The 14310-nt window shown below is 41.6% G+C and overlaps 1 protein-coding gene across 3 annotated transcripts in view; it reads left to right on the top strand.

Annotated features, from left to right (window-relative positions):
• The first annotated feature begins 3498 nt into the window (after positions 1-3498).
• The window catches only part of sptan1 (spectrin alpha, non-erythrocytic 1), a 91568-nt gene continuing 80756 nt past the window's right edge, over positions 3499-14310 (top strand). For all 3 annotated transcript variants that reach the window (XM_080766381.1, XM_080766380.1, XM_080766378.1), the window contains exon 1: positions 3499-3586. The gene's annotated coding sequence lies outside the window, so the exon portion shown is untranslated. The remainder of the gene's footprint in view (positions 3587-14310) is intronic.

Here is a 14310-nt window from a genome sequence, read left to right as displayed (position 1 = left end):
TGTTTATTGATGTCCAGCTTTGAGGGTTTGTGTAAAACACAACATTGTCCTAACATTTAATGCCTTTGATAATGAATGGCCAGTTATTAACGTTTGTCCCAACAACACAAACATTAAATGCCATTTATAATGAATGGACAGTTTTGAGATTTTGTGTAAACACAAACATTGAAGACAAAGGTGAGGACGCAAATTCTGATTGGCCGGAATGAGAAGATAAGAGCTCACTTCACAAGGGTGTGATTTTTTCCCCCGTTAAAATGTTTACCAACGTGTAAGGAATATGTATTTATGAGATGAGCAACTCGGTTATTTTGGTCATTTCTCAGAATATGATTCCCCATAATTTGCACCAACACCTTGGTTTTTACAAGGGGTGCGTTCGGAAACGCACTGGTGTGCTCTCTTGTCGTCCGTTTATTCAGTGCACTCAGTGCGTTGTCGTTCTAAAATCCAGTGCGCTGTGCACCGGGTGTGCCAAGTGCACGCACTGAGCGACCCTACCCTCAGGGTAGCGTCGCTCAGTGTGAACGGTGTGTTGTAACTGGTCGTTCGTAAATAAGGCACACTGAACGCACTCTGTGACGTCACCGCCCACCACACTCAACAAACTGACCACATTCCCGGTGCGCATAGCCGAACGCACCCAAGAGCATGACCAGACCTTTTTTGGCTTTTTGGGGTATTTGTGTTTCTTTCCATTTAAATATATATTGCTTTTCTCCTCATTTTGTTTTGAATTATTGTGCAAATAAACTGAATCATAGTCATCCTTCTTGGTCCCCTTCCTTATTCTGAAAGTAGTGTGAAATAATATGAATTCAAAAAGCCCAAGTTTATGGTGTTTATTTATTGTTGTTTTAAACCAGTATTCAGAAAATGTGTTAATTCTAGTAGGAAGCAACCGGATAGTTTTACTGTAACTAAAACTACCTTAAGGAACAAAATGATATAAAAACATCAATCTCTGGACATTCTGTATCAAATGTGCAAGAGAGACACAAGCAGTGGTCTAAACTCTAAACTCTAAACTCTAAACTGTAATGATGTGATTTATTTTTTGGTACCATTTTGGTGTTTTAATATACTCAGGGTTCCCCAATACATTGGTGCCGGCACTGATTCATCACAAAGTGATCAAATATGTGACTACTGAACTATTAAAGTAGCTTCTAAGTCCACATTAAGACAAATTATGATGTTTAAAAAAACAAATATTGTAGAGATTTGGAAACTTTTAAATGAGCGTTTTATTTCTGATTGTGATGATTGTGGGAGCTATTAAGTATTTGTGCTAATTCAGTATTTTTTCTATATAATTTAATTAATTATTTTTTTTATTATTTAGTTTGTTTTGCTTAGTTAGTTTGTTTACAGCCATTATTTCTGTTACAGCTAATGCTTTTATTTTGAAGGTGATGGGCAATTCTGGGGGCACAGGCTGGGATGGCTTAGGGTCGACGACAGAGTACAGCATCTTGCAATGGGTCTGGTCCACAAGATTAGATACACCACCAAGATACCCATGTACCTGTCTAAATACTTCCTTAATGTAAACGAAGTCCACACCCACAACACCAGAGGGAGTGCAACAAACCATGTACAACCCAGATTCGGCACAAACAAGGGACTAAATTATTTTCGCTCCTATGCGACCAAAATGTGGAACGCCCTACCAACAGTCATTAAGACATGTGAATCCCTTGGCTCCTTCAAAACTGCTCTCAAAGGGCACCTACGGATGGCTGCAATTCGAAACTGGCCTCTGTAAAAGCTGAATTTGTATCTGGATTGTACTATGTTTTTGTATGGACGTGGTGTTGGGTGCCTGCACATATGCACACATGGCATCAACGCATGGTGTTGTGTGCAGGCGCCCTACACTCTGTCTTTGTACTATGGATTGTACTATGTTTTTGTATGGACGTGGTGTTGGGTGCCTGCACATATGCACACATGGCATCAACGCATGGTGTTGTGTGCAGGCGCCCTACACTCTGTCTTTCGTTTTCTTTTCTTTTATCCCCCTGTTCCCCTCACTGTATATATACTTTTTTTCCCTTTTCGCTTCCTATATGATGAATTCCTGTTCTGTTCTTTAACTACATAGAAGTGTCTATTTGTTTGTCTCTAAATGTTTTGATGAATTGAACAATGTGGACCCTGTTGTAAACAAGTGTAAGGCTTAATTGGGTCGTCCACTCACAGTTAACAGTCTTTGTATTGAGTTTGTGCTTGAAATGTACTGTAATTCTGCAAACTGTTAATAAAGATTTCAATCAATCAATCAAAAAACAGCTGAGGCTATTTAATTAAGTGAGCACCGGGAAGGTCCATGGTTTTTTACCAGCAGGTTAGGGAGAGCACTTTTGACTGTACTATGTCTGTCTGGAGAAGCTAAATAAAAACACCATCGGATGTTGCTGCCTTGACTGGACAATGGTCTTATTCCCTACCAACTACGTAAGATTCGCTGCCCGGTACTTTTAGTGGCTTTTAAGTTTTATTGTTCATGGTGTTGATTAGCCACTACTACAATGATCATTATTTTGCAGAGTGAATTTTTCTTCTTCTGTGTAACAGTGAATGAGAAACACCATAAAGCAAACTGTATGCCTTTTTCTTTCCATTGAATTGATTGATTGAATGATTAATTAAAAGGTATTTTTTTCTAATTTTTAAAGCCTATTCTGTATTCTTCTATTCTTTTATAAATGTAATGCTATGGAGAGGGCCACTATATTTCCTGGAAATGGCACTTTTTTGACCGTTGACCCCAGTAGAAGGTCTGCTGCTGTGAATTTTACACCTCTCCCGCTTAGCGGAGAGTGGGGTGTGGTAGAGGACATCTCCCCGAACGCGTGGGTATGTCCCAATAGTTGCCTTGCGGAGGCGTCTTTTGTCCAGTGTCCACTTTATAAAGTCCATGCACTCCAGTGAATAGCATTTATCCATTTAGATAACTTTATTATTATTATAATTATTTAATTACTTATTTTTACACAGAAACATAATGTGTGTCTTATAGCATAATTTAAATGCTTAATTTGTAGTTTTAATGTGCAAATTAATGTGCAAATTAATTTTCAATACTCTAGAGTATACTCTTATTTTGAAGAGATCGTCTTAAATTTGCTCACTAGATTTGCTCACTAGACAGTGCCCTATTTCCTTCCTTGGCACTGTCTAGTGAGCTAATCTAATGAGTTAATTTAAGACTTCCGGTAGACGATCTCTTCATTCTGAAGGCAACCGGATGTCTTAAATTAGCTAGCTCTCAGACAGGAAATTCTAAATTCGCTCATTAGACGGAGCCTCCTTCCTTCGGCTTTTGTCGCCGTTTCCGTCAGAGCTCGGGAGGAGGAGTCTCTCTCTCTCGGGGGAGCTCGGACGACTGGGTCACGTGCGACGTGACGCACTCCTGCGCCGCAGCCAGCCCCGCCCCGCCCCGCCCCGCCCAGAGTGGGACGACGTCATGTGCACCCCCCCCCGCCCCCCCCCCTCCACCCATCCTATCTGCATTCTCCTCACAGCAGCAGAGCAGCCTCGCCTCTCCTCTCTCTAAAACAACTACAATAATAACAAGGTAAGCTCGTTTACATAATAACAGCTTGTATAATAATATCATTAATTATGTCATTAATACGTGTTGATAAAGTGGGTGTTTGTGGTCGCAAAGCAGCAGCAGAAGCTGTTGTTTTATCCAGTCCGTTCCGCAGCGGAGCAGCCATTATATTACCTCTGATGATAAGAGACGCCTCGCGCCGCTCCGTCGTCGCGAGACGGAAACTCACAGAATCTACAAGCTCAGCGGGCGTGGCGGGCGCGACGCGCGCTGAGCTTGTAGATCTGCGGTGTGTTTTCTCCTCTCTCCCCTGCTAGCGTAGTTAGCACGATGCTAACTGTGACAACTGTGCTGTTTCTTATGGATGTTATGTGCGCTTTATTTATCTTTTACCACGCCCAACAACAACATTATTATTATTAATGTTTTCATTTGGAGTATGAATACATAAAAACAGATACTGGTGCTTTATTTATTTAATAGTGCTTTATTTATGTATTGCTTTATTTATTTAATAGAGCTTTATTTATGCACGTCCAACAACAACAACCACAACAACAACAACAACATTATTATTATCAATGCATGAATAAATAGATAATAAATACAAATAGTGCATTTAAAGTAAATATCTAGAGCTGCAGCTGTCATTATTCTCATGTCTGTCTGGGACCCGCCCCAGAATGACTGACCAGCTGGAATTACATTCCGTTCCTCAACGGTCACCATTTAAATGTTCATTTCATTTTATTTGCTTTGTGTGTTCATAATTAGGCCTATAATATGCCGTTCATCTATTTCAAACCCATTTAGACCTGTGAAAAGATTCTACTGAAAAGGTTCTTCTAAATCCTGACAGTTTTCTGAAAAACCCTCATGTTTCTACGTCGGTGGTTCTCACACTATTTCACGTCAAGGACCCCCAGAATTATTTGTATTTGGCCGTGGACCCCCAACTGAAAACATGTTGTTCCAGGGACTCCCCCCCCCCCCCCCCCCTCCCCCCCCCCCCCCCCCCCCCCCCCCCCCCCACACACACACACACACACACACACACACACACATCCCAGAAGCAAAGATTTGAGTTAAAAAAACGTTCGCTCTGAAAGAATATATTTTCACGATTTGTCAAAAATAGCAGACCTACAAGCTCATAGCGGTATGAGCTTGTAGATCTGCTATTTTTCAATAGCTAAAGCATAACATGATGCTTGAAAGTCCAAATGGGGTCCCCCCCCCGAGACCGGGTTAGGCTAGGGCCTCGTTTTCAATGTAACACAAAATCAACAATATATACATTAAAATACAGCAAATCAAGATCAAATGTATCAATTGGAAAACAAAAAGTATTAAAAAAAACTATAATAGATAAGATGAGAATGACAGTTTTACATTGTTGAACAAAAGTGGTAGAATTAGAGGTTAATTGAATGTAAAACACCCTCCTTATCGTTCAGACGGACCAACTGACCAGATGTCAGGCACTGGTTTTAAACTATTTTCTGTGTTTTAACTCTTATTTTAGTTTTTGAGGGGCGCTCCTATATACAGGTTTATTAATGTTTGTTATATATATATATGTATATATACATATATATATAGTATACAGTCCTATATACTGTACAGGTTTATTAATGTTTGTTTTTAGTTCAATGTTTGTTTTAAAAAAACGCCGTTGGCAATGAAGCAGTACGTCATCTTGTCCCTAAACACAAACGTTAAAAATAGCAGATCTACAAGCTCGTATAGCACGGCACTCGGTGCCACACTACGAGCTTGTAGATCTATTTTGAAACATCGTGAGAATGTGGCCGAAATGTTTGAATATATTCTTTAAGAGCGAACGCTTTTAACTCATATCTTTGCTTCTTAGGTGGGGGGGGGGGGGGTCCCTGGAACAACATATTTTCAGATGGGGGTCGGCGGCCAATTACAGATAATTCTGAGGGTCCTTGACGTGAAATAGTGTGAGAACCACTGATGTAGAAACATGAGGGTTTTTCAGAAAACTGTCAGGATTTAGGAGACATTTGTTTTGTTTGTTTGTTTTTGAGAGGCGCTAGTCCCTCCTATGCCCAGCCTTGTGTGTGTCTGTGTGTATCCATGAGCGATGATTTGATTGGCTGAGCACCCCATAGCGACGGTTTGATTGGCTGAGCACCCCATAGGGATGAATTGATTGGCTGAGCAATGTGTGTACGTTACTGAGGACGCCTGTTGTGATTACCCGGAATGTTATGATGTAATGATGATGATAAGAGCGCCCTTCACTTTACTCAGGTGTGATTTTTAATGACCTGTGACACCCCAATCTAACCCTGAGTTTTTGTAGTTCTCTGGGACCGAAAATTATGCATGTTTTATTATGATTATAATGATATGATGCTATCATTATGATAATATGATTATGGCAAATAATCCCAGAATGTTATCAGTGCACTGAGAGACATCTGGAGGTCCCCGGTACGAGTCCAGCTCTCAGTGTCCTTGAGCAAGACACTTCACCCCTAAACTGCTGCTCTGTCTGTCTGTCTGTCTGTCTGTCTGTCTGTCTGTCTTTGCATTCTCACGCTGGTGTGTGGAGGCCCTTCGCAGTGTGCTGTGACATACCGCTAGTTACAGTTGGCAAATTAAGTATAGGTCTCTTAAACGCATAGTAGGCCTACATGTATAGACAGTACTCTGACGCGTTGTGAGCTTGTAGATCTGCTATTTCTGCTTTTTTTTTTTTTTTTTATGTATGCATTTATTTTCAACATGGACACGATTCATGACAAATGTCAAATAATTGCGCCGGTACTGCAGAGCCAAAGCCAAATTAGTCCCGCCTCCAAAACGTTTTGAGGTTCCCGGTTCGATCCCTGTGGACTGACACTCCCCCAGAGTTGCTGTTGAAGTGAACTTTGAACTCTTAACCCCTGACTGTGTGTGTGTGTCACACACCGCCGTGCGTGCGTGCGTGCGTGCGTGTGTGTGTGAGAGAGAATGTGAAGCACTTTAAATAAAAGCACTATAGGTCTGTACCATGTACCATTTCCCCAGTCTGGTCCTGACTGAGGTAGGAGTTATTTAAGCAATATTACACGAGAGGGTGTTGTTTAACGTGATTATTGCCACGACAGTGATGCGGTAGGGGAACGAGACGAAGTCGTGTTCCGCAAGCATCACTGAAGTGAAGTTAAACAACACCCTCGAGTGTAATATTGCAATTCTACAACAGTTACCCTTAAAACTAAGAAAATCGCTGAAAAAATATAATTTTTTAATGACAGACCACAAATGTCCAAAGAAACTAGCTAGCCTAGCCACCGAGTTTGGTAGCGCTCTGGGAAAACAGAGCGGCTGAATTCTTTGTTTTGAACAGTGCTGGTTTTGATCAACGGCTAGAAACCGTTTCAACCAATCGGATTGCTTCCTCTTAACGACCTGTTGTAGAATTTATGTCATTTGGAGTTTGGACCTGGATCTTTCAGCCCAGAGGTCAAAGGTCAGCATGCGTTCTCTGTAGAGACACCCAGCCACTGTCACCTGACTTTCACTGCTGCAAAGTTACTAAAGTACTTTTACTAAAGTACTTTTAACCCATTCTGAGTGGGAGGGAGGGAACACCTTTTGGTGTTTTAAGCATTATGTTAACTATTGAAAAATAGCAGATCAAGACCCTCGGCTGTGCGTCAGGTCTGCCTACGCCTCCCAGCCATTGTAAAATACCCGGTAAGCTGACACCTCTCGTGGCTTATTGCTTAAATACTGGATCTCTTGTCTACTAAGTCCCTTCCTAACATTTTGGTCTAGTTTCAATTTGTTGACAAAATCGTCAGTATATTTAGTCTTAGTTTTAGTCGTCGTAGTTCAGTTTCCATTTAGTTTCCATTTAGTTTCCATTTAGTTTTCCTCAGTGGAAAAAGGCTAGTCGACAAACATTTTTCGTCTTAGTTTTAGTCGACGAAAACACTACAGTGATTATAATCATTTATTTATACAGCTATCAGCTGACTGCACTGTGGAAAGCTCTTTACGAGGGTGTGTGTGTGTGTGTGTGTATGTGTGTGTGTGTGTGTGCCTGTGCCTGCTGACTGTGTGTGTGTGTGTGTTGGCTGCGTGAATAAGTTCATGTGTTGCCTACTGTATATTCTGTACATTTAGGGCTTGTTTGGACTCCAGCACTGAGACACGTGATGTTTCGAGTTGCGTAGTATATCAGAAGCAACTGAAAATATTTGTGTCCTTGATAATGTATTTTATAAATGTGGACTCAAATAAAGAAATCGAAATGTGTGTGTGTGTCTGCTGACTGTGTGTGTGTGTGTGTGTGTGTGTGTGTGTGTGTGTGCCTGCTGACTGTGTGTGTGTGTGTGTGTGCCTGCTGACTGTGTGTGTGTGTGTGTGTGTGTGTGTGTGTGTGTGCCTGCTGACCGTGTGTGTGTGTGTGTGTGCCTGCTGACTGTGTGTGTGTGTGTGTGTGTGTGTCTGCTGACTGTGCACACAGTCATGGTGATGTGACATTTCTTATATTTAAAAATAAATATGTATTTTAAAATTCATCCCAACCATTATGTACAGTAACGATTATGTCCAGTAACCCGTTGTTTTTGACACGGTGCCAATTTCCTATCGCTGTGCTTAGGAGGATGTGAATGATCGATCATTGCATTAATGGTTAATTGAATGATAAGCTTATCAATCATTTTACCGCTTAGTTGATAAACAGAGTTTTAGTATAAAAATCGTGATAATCTTAATTTCCCTCAATGTCTAACATATACAAATCTACATTTATCTGATGTACAGACATTATACTAAAGGTCTAACATACAAATCTACATTTATCTGATGTACAGACATTATACTAAATGTCTAACATACAAATCTACATTTATCTGATATACAGACATTATACTAAATGTCTAACATACAAATCTACATTTATCTGATATACAGACATTATACTAAATGTCTAACATACAAATCTACATTTATCTGATATACAGACATTATACTAAATGTCTAACATACAAATCTACATTTATCTGATATACAGACATTATACTAAATGTCTAACATACAAATCTACATTTATCTGATATACAGACATTATACTAAAGGTCTAACATACAAATCTACATTTATCTGATATACAGACATTATACTAAAGGCGTGTTATATTCCTTAACCCGTTCTGGCAGAAAACCCTTTTGGTGTTTTAAGCATTATGTTATACTTTAATTATGTTATACATAAATATACATAACATAACATATACATTCATTATGTTATACTTTAATTATGTTATACATAAATATACATAACATAACATATACATACATTATGTTATACTTCAGCTATTGGAAAATAGCAGAGTGGTGTGTTATACGGGCTTGTAGGTCTGCTATTTTTGAAAAATCGTGAAAATTTGGTGCAAATCTTTGAATATATATTCTTTTAGATCAAATCTTTGAATATATATTCTTTTAGATCAAATCTTTGAATATATATTCTTTTAGATCAAATCTTTGAATATATATTCTTTTAGATCAAATCTTTGCTTCTGGGGGGGGGGGGGGGGGGGGGTTAGGGGGTCCCTGGAACAATATATTTTCAGATGGGGGTCAGAGGCCGATTACAGATACTTCTGGGAAATATTGAGCACCGCTGATTTAGAAATGTCATTCAAGCTCATAGCGCGCCACTAGGCCTGCTATTTTTTTGAAGAATCGAGAAAATGTGCCTCAAATCTTTGAATATATATATATATTCTTTCAGAGTTTCAGTTTTTAACTCAAATCTTTGCTTCTGGAGAGTTCTCCTGGAACAACATATTTTCAGATGGGGGTCGGTGGCATATTACAATAATTACATTATAATCTTTGGGGTCCTTGACATGAAATATTGAGAACCACTGATATAGAAAAAAATGTTTTTCTTTTTTTCTCGACGTCAGGCCTAAATGGGTTAAACAGGAGCCTGAAACGAATCAATAAGCTCTCCTAGTTCAGAACCGAACAGCACTTTACAATTTACAATTTACAGAACGCCACTTTACAATCTATAATCTACAACGCAGGCATTTTTTATCAGACGCTCTCCATCCAGAGAGACTTACAGTAAGCGAGAACAACAACAACATGCTGTTACATCATCACATACTGTACATATTAGACAGTCATCTAGGATCATAAGAACCTAACATCTGTCTAACAGTAAGAATATCTGTACAGTGAAACTGTAACGTCCTGTATTAGCAGGGAGCTGTCAACGGCTCCTTGAGGAGGGGGTATAGTTTTGGGGAGGGGGTCGGATTAGTAGCTCGAGCCCGGTATATATTTAGGGTACCTCCTTTTTATATATTGCTTCTTGAAGCAGTGTTGTTTTCGTCGACTAAAACTAAGACGAAAGATGTTCGCCGACTACCTATTTTTAAAAACAAATGGAAACTAAATGAAAACTAAGCTACGATGACTAAAGCTAAGACTAAATATACTGACAATTTCGTCAATAAATAAAAACTAGACTAAAATGTTAGGAAGGGACTTAGTGGACATTTTACACTTGGTTGCATGCTGAAAATAGCTGATCTACGGCTCTACGCGACGCGTTGTGAGCTTGTAGATCGGCTATTTTCAGCAAGTGTAAAAACACTCATTACGACGGCATCGAGACCCGCCAAAATACATTTTAGTCGACTAAATCAACTGTAGATTCAGTCGACTAAAATCTTATGACATTTAGTCGACTAAAACTAGACTAACACTATAAGACATTTCCAGGTGACTAAAATGTGACTAAAACTAAATGAAGTTTCAGTCCAAAGACTATGACTAAAACTAAAATAGAAATTTGCTGCCAAAAACAACACTGGCTTGAAGTATATTTATTATTATCATATTATTGATCTTATTTCTGCCACCCTTTATAGGGTTACCGTGACAACAGAAACTATGAATATACACTACTAAGCAGTGCTTCCCAAAGTCTGGTCCGGGGACCCCCAGGGGTCCTTGAGGGAGTCCCAGGGGGTCCCCAGCTAAAATATAGTTTGGAACCAAATGGACCCTTACGGGTCTGTAACTCTGAGAGTGTAACACATGGAACCAAAGGGACCCTTACGGGTCTGTGACTCTGAGAGTGTAACACATGGAACCAAATGGACCCTTACGGGTCTGTAACTCTGAGAGTACAGATGGAACCAAATGGACCCTTATGGGTCTGTAACTCTGAGAGTGTACACATAGAACCAAATGGACCCTTATGGGTCTGTAACTCTGAGAGTGTACATATGGAACCAAATGGACCTGTAACTGGGTCTGTAACTCTGAGAGTGTACACATGGAACCAAATGGACCTGTAACTGGGTCTGTAACTCTGAGAGTGTAACACTGGAACCAAATGGACCCTTATGGGTATGTGACTCTGAGAGTGTACAGATGGAACCAAATGGACCCTTATGGGTCTGTAACTCTGAGAGTGTAACACATGGAACCAAATGGACCCTTATGGGTCTGTAACTCTGAGAGTACAGATGGAACCAAATGGACCCTTATGGGTCTGTAACTCTGAGAGTGTAACACTGGAACCAAATGGACCCTTACAGGTCTGTAACTCTGAGAGTGTACAGATGGAACCAAATGGACCCTTACAGGTCTGTAACTCTGAGAGTGTACAGATGGAACCAAATGGACCTGTAACTGGGTCTGTAACTCTGTGTACACACAGCTACATGTAGGTCCAAAGTGGGCGTTTATTTTTAACGTGATCCACATGGAATGTAGGTCTCTCTCTCCCTTTCTCTCTCTCTCCCTCTCTCTCTCTCTCCCTCTCTCCCTCTCTCTCTCTCTCTCTCTCTCCCTCTCTCTCTCTCTCTCTCTCTCTCTCTCCCTCTCTCTCTCTCTCCCTTTCTCTCTCTCTCTCTCTCTCTCCCTTTCTCTCTCTCTCTCTCTCTCTCTCTCCCTCTCTCCCTCTCTCCTCTCTCTCTCTCTCTCTCTCTCTCTCTCTCTCTCTCTCTCTCTCTCTCTCTCTCTCTCTGTCTTTGTCTCTGTCTCTGTCTCTCTCCCTCTCACTCTCTCTCTCTGGGCGTGCGAGGTGCAGTTAGACTGCTGACAGAACTGTCTGCATTTCGCTCAACCCAAATGGCCCTCGGTCGGTCTTAAAGGGACACTCCACCCATTTATTTTATTTTCATGTGAATGGCTCATGATGACGTAATGATCAGATGGCTGTTTTTTAACGAGATTGTTTGTATGAATGAGTGAATATATTATGAGTGAATATATTATGTATGAATGAGTGAATATATTATGTATGAATGAGTGAATATATTATGTATGAATGAGTGAATATATCATGTATGAATGAGTGAATATATTATGTATGAATGAGTGAATATATTATGTATGAATGAGTGAATATATTATGTATGCATGAGGGAATATATTATGTATGAATGAGTGAATATATTATGTATGAATGAGTGAATATATTATGAGTGAATATATTATGTATGAATGAGTGAATATATTATGTATGAATGAGTGAATATATTATGTATGAATGAGTGAATATATTATGTATGAATGAGTGAATATATTATTTCGTTACTTTTTTGACTAGCCCCTCCCTCCATGTGTGAATCATAGCGATGATTTGATTGGCTGAGAACGGAATTGAGATGATTTCATTGTCTGAGGCAAAATAAATCACACCCGTGTGAAGTGAGTGGTGTAACTCCGTGTGGGGGTTTCCGGGGGTGGGGGGGGGGTAGGGTTCCAGACCCACAGGAACACACCCAGGGTGCCGGCCCGGTTCCGGCGTGCTACCCCGCGTCCGAAACGGTTGAGAAATGACAGAGTTACCGTCCTGAGGGACACAGGGAGAGGACACAGGTTTCTGAACCGTCCTCTGAGACACAGGGAGAGGAGACAGGTTTCTGAACTGTCCTCTGAGACACACAGAGAGGAGACAGGTTTCTGAACTGTCCTCTGAGACAGACAGAGAGGAGACAGGTTTCTGAACTGTCCTCTGAGACACACAGAGAGGAGACAGGTTTCTGAACTGTCCTCTGAGACAGACAGAGAGGAGACAGGTTTCTGAACTGTCCTCTGAGACACACATAGAGGAGACAGGTTTCTGAACCGTCCTCTGAGACACAGGGAGAGGAGACAGGTTTCTGAACTGTCCTCTGAGACACACAGAGAGGAGACAGGTTTCTGAACTGTCCTCTGAGACACACATAGAGGAGACAGGTTTCTGAACTGTCCTCTGAGACACACAGAGAGGAGACAGGTTTCTGAACTGTCCTCTGAGACACAGGGAGAGGAGACAGGTTTCTGAACTGTCCTCTGAGACAGACAGAGAGGAGACAGGTTTCTGAACTGTCCTCTGAGACACACAGAGAGGAGACAGGTTTCTGAACCGTCCTCTGAGACACAGGGAGAGGAGACAGGTTTCTGAACCGTCCTCTGAGACACACAGAGATGAGACAGGTTTCTGAACCGTCCTCTGAGACACACAGAGAGGAGACAGGTTTCTGAACCGTCCTCTGAGACACAGGGAGAGGAGACAGGTTTCTGAACTGTCCTCTGAGACACACAGAGATGAGACAGGTTTCTGAACCGTCCTCTGAGACACACAGAGAGGAGACAGGTTTCTGAACTGTCCTCTGAGACACACAGAGAGAGGAGACAGGTTTCTGAACCGTCCTCTGAGACACAGGGAGAGGAGACAGGTTTCTGAACTGTCCTCTGAGACACACAGAGATGAGACAGGTTTCTGAACCGTCCTCTGAGACACACAGAGAGGAGACAGGTTTCTGAACTGTCCTCTGAGACACACAGAGAGAGGAGACAGGTTTCTGAACTGTCCTCTGAGACACACAGAGAGGAGACAGGTTTCTGAACTGTCCTCTTAGACACACAGAGAGGAGACAGGTTTCTGAACTGTCCTCTGAGACACAGAGAGAGGAGACAGGTTTCTGAACTGTCCTCTGAGACACAGGGAGAGGAGACAGGTTTCTGAACTGTCCACAGCCCTCCTCTGAGACACACGGAGAGGAGACGGGTTTCTGAACTGTCCTCTGAGACACACAGAGAGGAGACAGGTTTCTGAACTGTCCTCTGAGACACAGGGAGAGGAGACAGGTTTCTGAACTGTCCTCTGAGACACAGGGAGAGGAGACAGGTTTCTGAACTGTCCACAGCCCTCCTCTGAGACACACGGAGAGGAGACGGGTTTCTGAACTGTCCTCTGAGACACACAGAGAGGAGACAGGTTTCTGAACTGTCCTCTGAGACACAGAGAGAGGAGACAGGTTTCTGAACTGTCCTCTGAGACACAGGGAGAGGAGACAGGTTTCTGAACTGTCCTCTGAGACACAGAGAGAGGAGACAGGTTTCTGAACTGTCCACAGCCCTCCTCTGAGACACACGGAGAGGAGACGGGTTTCTGAACTGTGACACACAGAGAGGAGACAGGTTTCTGAACTGTCCTGAGACACACAGAGAGGAGACAGGTTTCTGAATTAGCTGACGGTACATCAAACAGTCCATGTATTTTATCTCTTATGTGGACATAAATAATTGTGTGTGTGTGTGTGTGTGTGTGTGTGTGTGTGTGTGTGTGTGTGTGTGTGTGTGTGTGTGTGTGTGTGTGTGTGTGTGTGTGTGTGTGTGTGTGTGTGTGTGTGTGTGTGTGTGTGTGTGTGCGCGCGCATGCGTGCACGTGTGTGTGTGTGTGTGTGACTGCGCAGGAAG

The sequence above is a fragment of the Protomyctophum bolini genome (genome assembly GCF_963924005.1).
Source record: "Protomyctophum bolini genome assembly, chromosome: 6".
Taxonomy (NCBI): domain Eukaryota; kingdom Metazoa; phylum Chordata; class Actinopteri; order Myctophiformes; family Myctophidae; genus Protomyctophum; species Protomyctophum bolini.
The sequence above is the reverse complement of the archived record's forward strand: the minus strand, read 5'-3'. Positions and strand labels throughout refer to the sequence as shown.